Source organism: Asterias amurensis, chromosome 22 (genome assembly GCF_032118995.1).
Source record: "Asterias amurensis chromosome 22, ASM3211899v1".
Lineage (NCBI taxonomy): Eukaryota > Metazoa > Echinodermata > Asteroidea > Forcipulatida > Asteriidae > Asterias > Asterias amurensis.
In genome coordinates this window covers 68232-83183 of record NC_092669.1, presented here as the reverse complement: position 1 = coordinate 83183, position 14952 = coordinate 68232, and positions in this window count along the sequence as shown.

Here is a 14952-nt window from a genome sequence, read left to right as displayed (position 1 = left end):
ACGATGATTGCTATAATTGTTGTGGTAGATGTTGGTTGTCCGTTGTGGTCAGTAACAGAAGAGGACACCTACTAGGATGGGAAGATGTTGGTCAAGTGTTATGGTCAGTCAGAAAAGTGGACACCTACTACGAGGGACTTAAGAACATCCGGAATTTGAATAGCCACCAGGGAGACGCTGGTGAAACCATAGAAGAAGAACTGACCGCGCTCGAAATATCTAAGAAATATTTAGTAGGGAAAGAAACGAAAAACTCTATATCTTGTTTTACAATGACTTCATGAGCAAATATAAAATGGGCCGTAACATAAACGTTTATCGAACTAAAGCCCGGTAGGTCATAGTTTTAAGATGTGAGGATAATAACTGATACTTCCTGTGATGTTTCTATTGGCTATAGTAAACCATTTTAATGCTATAGTGTTATCCATTAGTTAACGGCTCTATATATGACTGTATGAAATCTTAAAAAGTCTCCAAAATGAATTTGACTAATTGTGTTTAAAGGCAGTGTACACTGTTGGTAATTACTCAAAATAATTATTAGCATAAAACCTTTCTTGGTGACGAGTAATGGGGAGAGGTTGATGGTATAAAACAATTTGAGAAACGGCTCCCTCTGACGTCCCATAGTTTTCGAGAAAGAAGTAATTTTCCACGAATTTGAATTCGAGACCTCAGATTTAGAACTTGAGGTCTCGAAATCAACCATCTAAACGCACACAACTTCGTGTGACAAGGGTGTTTTCTTCTTCCATTATTATCATGCAACTTTGATGAACGATTGAGCTCAATTTCACAGGTTAGTTATTTTATGCATATGTTGTCTCTGTCCTTCCTCTATGGTTGAGATACACCAACTGTGAAGGCTAGTCTTCGACAATTACCAATAGTGTATACTGCCTTTAAGTCGAGGGAGTCACTAATTATGACTTTAAATATGCAGACATAAATTGTTAAACATTCCCTTTAAACACGTCGTTATTCAGCGCAAATTCTTAAAAGCCACCACAACTAACTTCCACAGCAACATGGACTCACCATGTTGTTATCGTTCATATAAGCAATTTTTGTGGTAAAACTTTTGGGATGGTTTATTTGAAAACATTTTGCTAGCATTTCACATCTGTTTTATTCCCCCCCAGTCCCTCATCTGAAATTATTCTGATTAGTTTCCGTGATCAATAGGGCGTTGTTCCTGAGGTTTAACAACCAAGCTGGATCCTCCTCCCAACTGATACAATCAAACTAAATTATGAATAGATAGCTCGGGAAGGGGGTTGGGTTGTATACAACACCTCAGCTAGGGTCAATGTAATCAACCTGCCAATCAATTAAGATAGACAGGTGAAATAGTAGTAGGTTGACGCCTGGCTATAGTTTACCACTAGAGGGCACAGTGGCCAGGGATCTTGACTTTTTATAGATGGGACGTGTTGATTGAACATACAATGATGTATGATAAACGAAGACAATGAATGCATTGCATATATGGATTAAAGATCTGTCTTTGAAGGAAATGAAAGAAAGTCATTTTGACGAGAAGACTCCTCAGCAACATGGCAGAAATAAATGATAGAATTTAAACATCAGAAAAATACTTAACGAGCATAATCACGTTTTCAAACTAAACGTTTCTTTCAATAAGTTATTAATTTCTAGTAATTCTGGCTGATACAGCCATGCAAATGCAATAATGATAAGATGTACATGTGGTATACGTAGTTAGGGCCCGAAATGCAATCAAGTTTAAACTGTTGGGGTACACCCGGTGCAACAACATAATATAAATAAAATACGCAGCTATTAAGTAATTCTCTGCTTTGCGAGGAAGAAGAGAAGTCTTATCTATTCCATCTCGTTTATAACAATTCTAATTGGTTACAAATAATATTTCGACAGAAAGTTTTGCCTCTTAATATTTCTGGTCAATCCAACAAACCAGTTGTTTATGAAAAGCCACTGATAGGTATATGAGCAATTCAACCAATAATGTCACATTATCAACCAAATAGAAAACACATTTATATGAGTACATTTTGTTAAACTTTTACACATTCTTTGATTGGAAACTTCGCGTTGACATCGTGCTGTATGCCAAGAGTTTCACATTCATTTGGCAAATGGTACTTCCATCGGATGTTAAAGTTAATGGGAAACTTGTGAATGGACACCAAGGCCAAGACCATGCAACAGAAGCCAATTGGCCTGCGTTGTAATTGCAGGCCAGGTGGTGAAGATGGAGCGAAGATGGACTGTGTTTATAGCGGGTGTACCTCGGCGCCAACCCCCACTGCTCTTTCAAGTCAGAAGCTCATCTTGAGACTGTCAATCTACATGGAATCACTGACATCACAATGTACCATTCTTACCAATCGGAAGTTGCTATTGTGTAACTACGTTGTGAGATTCAGGGTTTACAGCTCAATACTTTATTATTGTTGTTTGTGTATAACGATAAACGAAGGAGTTGTTTTTGAATTGAAGAGGATCACAAGAGATAAAGGAGTTAAACCAAACAATGTTTGAATGACATGGTGGTACATTGAAAACAATTTGCTTAGTCAGTGATGCTTGTTAAATTGGTATTATGTATCTACGTCACGACATAGAGAAACGCCACCACTATGTGCAATACTAGGAATATTACTCTCGAAATCTTGATAACAAAAAGCAATAACACAGAAATCTAAAACTTCCTTCTGACTCAAAACGACTGTCAACAAATTTGAACACTTAGCTACCATAACGAATAAAAGGCAACCCAAAGTGACACACCAATACTAATAACTTTAAAACTTCCTGTCGTGGCCGAGGCCACTCGTGGTCCAAAACTTCCACAAGATTAGTAGTACAATGCTACCAAGGGCATCGTAGAAACTTTCGCTTGGCTCAAACTTATCACAAGAGGGCGCTACGTAATTTACTCAACGGTGTTGAACAAAGGGCGTGCGATGAGGACAGGGCGGGTGGCTGACGGGTGTGTTGCACGCGACGTGTGTACGGCCACCCTCTCTAACGGTCTGCTAGGATAAACCACTGGCCTTGGGCACGAATTGTTGTTAACTCACTGAGTGGCCGCTGCGATACCAGAATGACCGGCCCCACGGCAACATGGGGGCTCCCTATTCTTATCCTTCAGGATGGAAACGAAACAAAGTCAGTCGGTAGAATTCGGCATCTTCAAGACTTGTTTACATTCATAACAATATTAACAGCTAGAGTTTGGTTGGTTTCTGTGGGATCGTGTCAGTGGTGCAGAGCACAACAAACTGCAATCGCAAAGCAAAATTGTGAAATCAATATTAATTTTAACGTAACAACAATAATACAGAGTGTAATAACAAGCCAGTCAATAATTACTCAAAGTTAAGCTATTAATAGCTGGATGACATTGACAATGAGTTTGGGAATTATTTCAGTGAGAAAAAATGATCAAAAATACCTTTGTGTCATTCCAATATTGAAGTACCTTTTGCTATCAATGTAGGTACATGTATGTCCATCTGGATTTATGTAGGAAGCTGTGTTAATTCTAGAAAACAAATTGAATTCCAATTTTGGTCATAATCTTGAACACCCTTTGTTGTAACCAGGCAGCCCTGGGCATTTCTTGTTACGACAAATGGGATTTGGTCAGTTTGGTTAATGGTCATTTTGTCTTTATTTGATCACGTCAAATTAACTAATTGAGCAAATCAAATGGTGATTTACTTCTTCTTAAAGTAAAACAATCGTCTTGTATAGAATACATAACCTGAGGCCAATTTGCTCAGATGTGGTTTTAACGTGCCGTGGTGAAAACCACATGGATAAAGAATTGGTACGTCATGTACCCTCCAGTTATTTAAGGAATCGCGTCTTGAACAAGAAATTTGATTTTCGTTCCATTAATTTTCAGATTTTTGATGGAGTGGCCATCAGATTCTTGTTCAGCCGCTCCATCAGTCTAATTGCTGAATGAACCAAGTTATAATGAAATTTAACTATTGACGACGACCGAGAATTTGGCGAGTGCTAGCGGGACAGCTGCAAGATGCCCGCGGGAGAATATTATAGTTTCTACGGCAGGTAGTGGTGCTTTCGCCTGGTGAAGACCTGCTGTAGACACGGACCAATTCACCATGAAAATAAGATGAATTAATACGTTGCAAGTGCTTCCTTTTTGACAGCCTAAAAGCGTCATCTGAAATCATTTAAAAACTCGTTTGGCGATAGAATTGATGTGTTAATACAAAATATGTGTCCTCCTTATATGCTCAATATTAAACGTTGAATTATAAGTATTTTCTTAAGATGGTTTTACTAAAGATAAAAAGTAAATAAATTCAAGGAAATATTTAAGCTTCTTACAAACAATGGATACGGATACCTTTAATCGAGTAAACATGAAGAAGCTTAATATTTTATGTCTTGCAGTTAGATTAATCTATTTTGAAACACAACTTCTGTGTACACAAGTCAGTGGAATAATATCTGGTCATTGGTCTATGGTGGAATGATGAAGTAGGTACCAATAGATGACATCATTGACACGTCATGGTTGACTTAGTGCGCAGTAGCAACTTATCGATCACGTGATTGAATAACTTGACACTCCATCAATGATCCATCGGCTGACCTTAATGGAAGGTCATCGTTCCGTAACAAATTAATAAACAGAGAATGCAACACAACAGGACAGGACATGCCCCAATTTCATAAAGCCTGTAAGTACATGAAACACTTTTTGGGTGAATCGACTCTAAGTATAGCTCATAGATTTCTATCTCATACGTTATTAGGCCTAGGCCTACTGGTTTTGTACCAGTTCAGTTATGGTTCAAACCGTATACGATATACCTAGCGAGACAAGAAATAAAGAGTCCCACAATGCCCGGCTTTCATAATTACCAGAGATGTTCAGGTACTGCAAAGTTTCCCAAGTGTTTTCTTGCAGGCAAGGCCAATATTACCACACAACAATAGAAAGGCGTTCACGTGTATCAATAATACACGCGGCATAGACCTTATCGCAAATACCAATGCGCAAGCGCAGACTGTTGAGTGAGGTGCATTGTGGGATAGATATGAATCAAATTTTGCTACCAGCTAGACCACAATGCATCTAATTCCAAGCTTTACGCGCGCGCCCCAGTATTTGCGAAAAGGTCTATGAAAGGAAGGTCAAAAACTTTTAAAGCGCCCTCTGTTGGTGAATATGAGCACAGGTCGAGCCGATAACATACGACTGTTTAATGAATCGCTAGGGGTCCAGTTAGTAGGCCTTCATGAAATTTTGCTCTCAAATAACGGAATACCTAGTCCAAAACGAGTTGTTGTGATTTTTATTAAATATAAAAACAAAACAAAAACAAGACACAAGCTACTACAATATTAGGTTAGATCAACATTTCGTTAAAGTAAAATATTGTAAAAATACTTACATAAATTAAACAAAAGAAAGATTGAACATGGGATCCTTAATGCTCTTATGGAACCAATAATGGAACTTAATAACTCAACATAATATCCTTAATAAAAACACTTCTATTGCCACTTCTGTTGATTGCATCTTGTGAACATTTCGCTAGTGTGTGGAGGAGAGCTTATTGTGATAGTCTGCACGTGTCCGTTAATCCACTTGGGTCGGGTAGCATTGATTGACGCAGATGTAAAGCTTGGGTCCCAGACGACCATAGTTGTTGTTGTTTTGATTAGTCATTAGCTCCACGCTCAGATTTATTATGTACTTCTCAGCTGAGTTTAGAATATTATTGGACCGATAACAATAATTATGTGGAGTTTTAGAACTTGACTTTTTTATGGTCTTACAATTAGATCCCGTTTGATATTGAAAGGAGTGACGGATCGAAAATGTTACTATTTAAAAACTCTAACCAATTTGAATGAACAAGAATCAAGTGGGTGTGGAATTTACACTTGTATTATATCACTTCATGTATTAATCCATGTTATTGTCCCAACAACTGAAATTGTGAAGATGTTCTCTGTTCTAATCAGTGAGGCAGAACTCCGCGTAGATTGCTAAACCAGTATATGCTCAGTCCCGAACTTGGATAAATCTTTGTTAACCCTTGAGCTACACAGACTGAAATGACAACTTTCTTCAAATTGACCCTCAGCAAACACTGTAGATACTCCTCCATAATGCTCATGTCGGTTTAGAAACCCTAACCAACGTGAGCACACGAGTACCATTTCTCACTTCTCGCCTTCACTTTATGGAAGGTTCATTTGATTCACAACCAAGTATTCAAATAAGCCGTGTTTGTTAATGCAGCACTATGAACGTGTTCGGTTTACCCGCCGGTCGGTGAGTCGAGTGTTTAACACTGGGCGTGGCTTACCACACAACTATTAACAATACACACAGTTTTATTATAGTGAGGATTCACACGTGAATATAAACCATAAATCTAAGATGACAGATTCCTGACTTTTATCACTAATTGTTCCCAATGAAATAATTAGGTGTAGTTATGGATCTTTAGATTATTTATGTCAAGTCGATGATTCTTGTTAACACGAGACAAGAATGGTGTTCAGTGAAGGTTGACAGAGACACAGATGAGCGTTCGTTAAATTGGAAAAGGATTTAGGACTGTGTTGGGGATTATGAGCCCGTCAGTTTGAATAGGAAGAACACCATCATGTATTATACGTGCAACGTGTTAAATAGTATGACATAACGTCATTATTCTTTAATTATTTTATAGATGATAAAACATATATAAAAAAGGCATGCAAGTTTACAAACAAAAATACTTTCCAAAACAGAGTGAACAAAATAATAATTTCAAAACCTAAACTCAGTACACAGAACAGACAGTTGGTTAGGGCAAGACGATAGAGTGAAATCTAAAACCTCATTCTCAGATGCCTCTTGAGAAATAAACTCAAGGTGTTTCCTGCCCCTAGATTCAGGAAATCTTATGATCGGCCAGTTCCACTTCACACTGTATATTTTAATATTTTGTGTTAAATGCATTACCACGTGGCCGTGCGTGTATAGCATTCACTACTCCAACTTAACGAAGCGAACCCTATCCATTGCAAATATTATCGATTTACAAGCAATACGGAAATGAACGAAATTACTCTAACACCTTTTATTAACACAGCAATAAGATTGATTATTATTCTTATGTTGAACTTGTTTTCCAAGAAGCGGGAATTAAGTACAAATAATAAATTGTAACAGTTGTTAATTTAATTGAGTGAATAGTGACGAATGCTGACAGGGTAAAACTAATAGTCATTGTGCCGTGTCGATGCATGACGTGATACTAGTCTCATTCTGTCACTTTAAACCTCACAGACAGCCCATAATGGTCACAGATTGATGGCAACATATAAATAAACACAGAAATAATAATAAAGAGTCATTATAAATAAAATTAGTTACTTTTAAAATATAATTTCAAGGTCTTTTTTTAGAAAGAGTTGTGCATGAAAGTGACGATTGGACACGGTCGGGCCGGCTTGGCGAGGAGCGTTGTATACGAGTCAAGCGGACTACAGAATCAAACAAAGAACTGTAATATGCAATATAGACCACAATCACGTAACACAACAAATACTGCTTTATACTGCCCTTAAAATACACCAAAAAATATCAAAATTGTCATCACAAGTCAAGAGAAGTGAGAAAAATACGAGTTGTTTTTGAACCAAGAGTCCCTCACGAGGCAGTGTGAAATCAGTGCTGTAACTAGCACACATAGCTGGGATACGCTCAACCGACGCCCAACAAAAGAACAGCACAACCTAATTATTCATTGTAAACACAAGTGGCTTCCACTGCGCAAACGCAGAACTCGCGAGGCGCTAAAATTGAAGTGGCCAAACTTTTGGCGAACAGGAGTTCAGGCGCGCTTTATCGCACAAGAAATACAAAACCGGCCAGCTGTCACGAGTAAAAACCTGTGGATATATACTAGGGTAGGTCCTTTTAGGTAGGCGTCATACCAAATGTGACATATATGACTCTATTTAGATCTATAAAGGTCTCTTCCGGGTTTACTATGGGTTTTAGAAGTTTCTGAAAAAGTTGCGAGAAGTTTGAGCGCGTTTTTCTTGTTTGGCGTTGAGCTGAAGTTACACAGAAGGTGCGCGCTGTGTGATGCAAGGAGTGATACGTTTGAAATAAAGTGGCAGGCTGGATCAAACCGTGCACACGCTGTCTGGCCGACGGTGCTTCGCTATTAAGGGGAAAACTGGAAAGCAATAGAGAAGAGCCGCTGCACTCGGCTTGGGATTGGACGTGCACACAGAAGCGAGTAGAGCAAGCTAGCGTACGCCTTCCTTTACCGCACGTGCCCTTACCTTTTCATCTTCACAATGAGAAAGACAAAGTGGTATATTACAGGCGAGTAGGCTTTATTTTGGCAGGGTTTCCAGAGCGAGCGCGATAGGTCAGAACTGCAGCTGGCGGCGGGGGTAGAAACACGGCGACTGATCATCGGCGGACAAACATCAGAGATTGGAGATCGGTGCTGCTTTAACTGAGCAGAGCTTCCATGCACGCTTTGTCTCCCCCTACTAAATGAGCATAAACAGCTGCCATCACTAAATGGGGAGCATTTAAAAACATATAAATAATAAAGCTGATGGGGGCCGACAATGCTGAGAGACCTCGAGGTAGCCCCGCGCGCTCCCAAGAACCTAGCCAAGCGATCTAAATATGAATGTCATCCCGTCTGCCGATATTCAGGCCCTGATTGGCGATCAACCCTCCGAGTTATACCGCTGCCAATCCATTAAATTGCGTTTAATTACATTTTGCCCGGGAAATTGTAATGCTAACGGATTTCCCTTTGTGGAATATGCAAATAGTCGGAGGGGGGAGCGCAAGAAGTGGGGCCATTCAGTACGGGTGACAATTACTGGAGAACGTGGCAGGTGCATCGATTGTCTACCGTCGCCTAATGTAGTTTTCGGGGGAGTGATTGGAGAGGAACCGCACTCGATCACGGAGAAGCGAGCAAACGCCGGGCAGATTGCTTGCTTTCTTTGCCCGTCCCACGCCAAGTTTTTTCTCTAACTGGTCTCTCTCGCCTGGACGGGCGACGGCTCCCGGTTGCCTCCCTTTGTCCTTACCCTCGTTTGTCCCACACGGCACCCGGCTACTGCCCCTTAAGACGCTTCCCTGCAGTGTCTTGGAGACGGTTGGCTAAGGAGCCGACAGTCACCAGTCTAAAAGAAGACGCCAGGGGGTAAGGAAAGACCAAAAACTTGTTCAGTTGGTGTGTCCATCTAAAATCGCCAGTGATCAAGACAGCCACGTGCAGAGAAGGACAATTGAATCCTATGGGTAGGGGTACACGGTTTATTGATTGCTCCCAATATTGTACATTATGAATCAAAATCTTGCAACTTGTGTTTTCGGACAAATTTCTTTCAAACTGTTTACTTTTGCATTTTATCACCGAAATGATGACCAGATCGAGAGCACACAGTTGTATCATACTTTACACACCCCTGCCTCGACGTATGCTAATTTGTTGACCCTTCACAAAAGGTCAGAGGTCAAATGACGAAGCAAATGACCCCACCGACCATTTCTAGGAGTTTTCGTCACAAAGCCGGCACGAGTGAGCGACGAAAAAAGACAGAAATTTGAAAGATATTTCGCTTTTAGAGCATCCCTTAATAACGTTTTACAAAGAGCAGTCCCAGTACTCTTGAATCTTGCCTTTTAAATGACCTCTCAATGTCCCAGGTCAAGAGGTCACGTGATATTTCCTGACGATGTAAAAATCACCTCAAAATGGTCGGCACAATGCCGGCACAATGAGGCATTTCAAGAAATTCATGAATATTGTTGGCTTTTGGGGAAAATAAGCAATAAAATGAGTCACAATGAGCGACGCGTAATTAGTGCACCACATCCACACTCTGATGATGGTATATGATGAGGTCAAAGGTCATATGCAAATGAGAAGACCCACTTTCTCCTCGCCTGAACATAGGTTGTTTTCGGCACAATGCCGGCACAATGTCCTATCAGCGCAATTTGCAAAAGAAATCTCATTTGATTTGGCAACTTGTCTTTTCCTCTCGTTTTTTACGTTGTTAAGAGTCGATGCGCGTCTTTTCTTTATAACGGTATTAAATAGTCGTCTCCTTGCCATATGAGGAACAATTGACGAACAAATGACGTCACCAGACAATTGTTTACCCAAATGATGCATTTTTCTTCCCAAATGACGGAGAATAAAATAATGCAAAATAAGTAACGAGCCAGGGCAACAATTCGATTCTTGGATTTTATCTCATCGATTTGTTTCTAATACCGTAAAGGAAGTGACATCGATATGTTGAACATAGCTTAACATAGCTGTTAAAGGACATTCTGAGGTCAAAGGTCAAAGTTCAACTAATAACAAAGAAACAAGTATTGATGAAGACCCCACACGGAATAAAAACAGATCGACTTTGAATTGCAGCTTTTTGAATCCAAAGGAGTACAAAATGCAGGAATGCAAAAAGAAGTCGAGCATAACTTTTGTTTTATTCTGTGCTAGCATTATTTATAATGCACAGACAACGCTGACTTGTTTGAATAAGTTTTAAAAACACGCTCAATTTACGTATATTTATATAAATTGTCACTCAAAATTTGTGTCATGAGCTCTTGTTAAAATAAACTGCTTAAAAGTGGTCTTTATACTTTTTTAATTGTTGACCCATTTAATGGTCACAAAGAGGAGTTTGGCTGATAATGAACCAAATTCGGCGAAATTATTTTGAGAGTAAATCTCGTGACTGGAATGGTGCACGATGTAGATAGCGTACTTCGACGAAATATGACGGTTTAGTGACTCGTATTGTAATACTTAGGAGTACATGCCCTTATGCAACAAATCGTTAATTGGAAAACTTTATTAGGTATGATTTAAAAATTTGCGTTACGGATATACAAAGCTTCTCTATAGTACCATTATACACAAAATATAAAGGTAAATATTAAACAGGATTGTAAACCACTCCTGCCACTTATTTTCAAATAACAAGCGATTTTGGGCTCCTCTGAAACGGGGACTTTTCTTCTTCGATTGATGGAAGGGAGCAAGGTTTATTTCAACGTTATATTCTCGTAATTATTAACTGAAATTTAAGTCAAAAGAATATTTCATGTCTGTTTAAATCTGGCAACTTGTTTTCCACGTCACCACCCACTAATAGTGCTCTATGATTTATCACTAAAAACAAGTCAAGTTGAACAACAATCACAAAGCTTTTTGCACCAGTGTTCGAACGACCGTTTCTTCTTTGAAAATTGATAGCCTTGGTTTGTAATTTGACGGGAAAGTCTGCAGTCTGGTTGGGTTATAGTGAGCAGTTTGGACTAGTAGCAGGTTGCTGGGGGTAAAGCACGCCCAACTCCTAGGCCCAACACCATCAAGATGACAGGTGGGGGGTTGCTGAGCCAACCGACGGGTAAGAGAGTAAAGAGATCATGTAATCACTGTACATTGGCTTCAAGTTCAATTCTCTTGATATAAGCGTGGACTGTATGGGGTTATACACCACCAATCTGCTGCTATCAACACGGCACGCTAAGTCATTGGTGTAGATGTGAGTCAGACGACTTTAGTTGTTGGTCTTCATTTCATAACTATTGTATTTTATTGAGTTGATATGATATTCAATACGTCAGATGGCTGACTATCTCGCCTCTAAAAGTGACGATCAAACTTGTGGGGGAGATAATCAAAGATAATTGCAAGGCTTTTAAGGGCAATGGGGAATGGGCATAGCTTTCATTGTTAGTCTTGGAAACAAGTTGTTGGATTGGAATGGCCACATGTCACTGTTAAGGCTCCTATGTACAGTCTTCGTTACGTCAAATTGCCAACAATGTTCACGGAAATCAACTTAAATGCACCAATTCAGCATCAGTAGAAGAATAGTTTCGTATCAATTACTATCAGATATTATTTTAGCGTACAAGGATTTTAATTGAGTACGCTGGATAGTTTTCAATTTCATTTATAACAAATTACACCATTTAGGACCTTCTAAAAAATAAATGGTGGAATTACACTTATTTCGAGAGAGAAAGTTGTTTAGTCAATTTGGAGTTTTTCGTAATTTGACGCAGAATCTTGGCTAACACTTCTTGTTTATTGGTTGAAACTGTTTTGAGTCGCACTGTTTTTTTAAACTATAGTAACCCACTGATGTCAAATAAACTTGATGTTACTCCCTCATTTTGTTGTTGTAAGTTTATAGGTAGAAAGTTTAGAGATGGGAAGTTTAGAGGTGGGAAGTTAAGAGATGGGAAGTTTAGAGGTGGGAAGTTTAGAGGTGGGAAGTTTACAGGTGGGAAGTCTAGAGATGGGAAGTTTAGAGATGGGAAGTTTAGAGATGGGAAGTTTAGAGATGGGAAGTTTAGAGGTGGAAAGTTTAGAGGTGGGAAGTTTTAAGGTGGGAAGTCTAGAGATGGGAAGGTTAGAGGTGGAAAGTTTAGAGGTGGAAAGTTTAGAGGTGGGAAGTTTAGAGGTGGGAAGTTTAGAGTTGGGAAGTTTAGAGGTGGGATATTTTAGAGGTGGGATGTTTAGAGGTGGGAAGTTTAGAGATGGGAAGTTTAGAGGTGGGAAGTTTAGAGTTGGGAAGTTTAGAGGTGGGATATTTTAGAGGTGGGAAGTTTAGAGGTGGGAAGTTTAGAGATGGGAAGTTTAGAGTTTGGAAGTTTAGAGGTGGGAAGTTTAGAGATGGGAAGTTTAGAGGTTGGAAGTTTAGAGGTGGGAAGTTTAGAGGTAGGAAGTTTAGAGGTGGGAAGTTTAGAGGTGGGAAGTTTAGAGACGGGAAGTTTAGAGGTGGAAATTTAGAGGTGGGAAGTTTATAGGTGGGAAGTTTAGAGATGGGAAGTTTGGAGGTGGGAAGTTTAGAGGTAGGAAGTTTAGAGATGGGAAGTTTAGAGGTAGGAAGTTTAGAGATGGGAAGTTTAGAGATGGGAAGTTTAGAGGTTGGAAGTTTAGAGGTGGGAAGTTTAGAGGTGGGAAGTTTAGAGATGGGAAGTTTAGAGGTAGGAAGTTTAGAGATGGGAAGTTTAGAGATGGGAAGTTTAGAGATGGGAAGTTTAGAGGTTGGAAGTTTAGAGGTGGGAAGTTTAGAGATGGAAAGTTTAGAGGTGGAAAGTTTAGAAGTAGGAAGTTTAGAGATGGGAAGTTTAGAGATGGGAAGTTTAGAGATGGGAAGTTTAGAGGTAGAAAGTTGAGAGGTGGGAAGTTAGAGGTGGGAAGTTTATAGGTGGGATATTTTAGAGATGGGAAGTTTAGAGATGGGAAGTTTAGAGATGGGAAGTTTAGAGATGGGAAGTTTAGAGATGGGAAGTTTGAAGGTGGGAAGATTAAAGTTGTGAAGTTTAAAGGTGTTCATACAGCCAGGGGTCATTGAAGATTACTATCATCCAATCGAGCCCATTAAATGAACTACGAGGTTATTGACGTGTCTATATTGACCCTATGATTCCCCTGAGAGCGAGGTTGTCTATGTAACCCACGTTGCATTTAAGTTGGATGTTTGTAGTTGGCTGAGAATTCTAACATGTGTTGGTCAACCCCGCATTATCAAGGGACGCGAAGTTGTTATAATCAGATGTTGACGTCTTGCTAGCCCTATGTTGACAGCCGGTGAATACAGGATGACACGAACCCTGAGTTAGACAAGTTGGAATCAAAAGCTTTGACTGTGAGAAGTTTGTTGTCACTCCAGCGAGATGTCAGGGGTAGTAACGTACCCCCGGCCACTGGGCCGTTGTCAAAAGCTGCTCCTGGAACCCAGTTGAATGGTCCTGTGTAAAGTATTGGGTGTATGTCTGGTCACAGACTCCTCAGGTTTTGTCATCTCATGGTAACAGATTGTCTTCTTGTGTCTCGAAAGGACACTTTTCACACGGTAAAAGGGTCGAATATTCAGAAATTAATTGTCAAAAAAGAATGATTTGTAGAAATGATTAAAGATGCACTATTTTACTTTTGTAACCCAATCGCTTTGACTCAGTTTGCTATATTGATGCTTTGTGTCTTTTTATTTTGAGATTTCTTCCTTGTGATTCACCTTATTTCGAACTTTTCCATCTATTTGTGTTCCTTTTGTACCATTCAGAGAATCTTGTTTAAACGAATGTGAGTACCTTCCCCTCACAATTCCCAATGTTGTAAATAAAAAAGAATTGTGTTCCTTTTCTCCCTTCCCATTTCTCAAAGTAGGCTTTTCAATTATAACCTCTTTCTCCATTTTTTGTTATTTTATTTGCCTATTTTTTTCCACCGCGTAGTCTTCCTTATGGTTTCCTTTTAACCTTTCATTACGAATTGGTTACAACTATCGACAAAAAACGACCTGTGAAAATTGCACAACATATAAGGCCTCGAAGAGGAAACTAAAGATGTTGATATAATATGGTAGGAGGGAGGAGGGTTTAACTACAATGCAGTACGAGAAAGACTTTAGAGAAGAAGGGGTGGAGTGAAGTTGTCCTAACGGTATCTTACTTTGTTTCTATACTTGAACTCGCTTTCTGCTAATTATTCTTCATCTAAATTTTTAATTTTAATTAGTGAAGTCATGTAGTACACAAAACTAGGTTTGTAGTTGATCATCGGAAATGAGAATTACAGACCACGCTCCAAGCTTTCAAACTCTAGACGGGTTGCCCGCCGTGTTTCCGGCTAGTTTCCTAACCCTAACCATAACCGTAACCCACTCGGAGCTTTCAAACTGTAAGAGCGTGCAGGAGTTTCCAGCGTATCTCCGGCTAGTTTCCTTGACGTGTGTCTGCAATGAGCTAACAAGCCACTACAAACCACATAATCAAACACGTTCTTTACTCTCAAGCACTCCCATATCACCAACGCACTCCGAAGTACACATTAACTAGATTAACACCTCCCATATTATTTCACTATAATTAGTACTCACAGAGAGAACCGCACATGT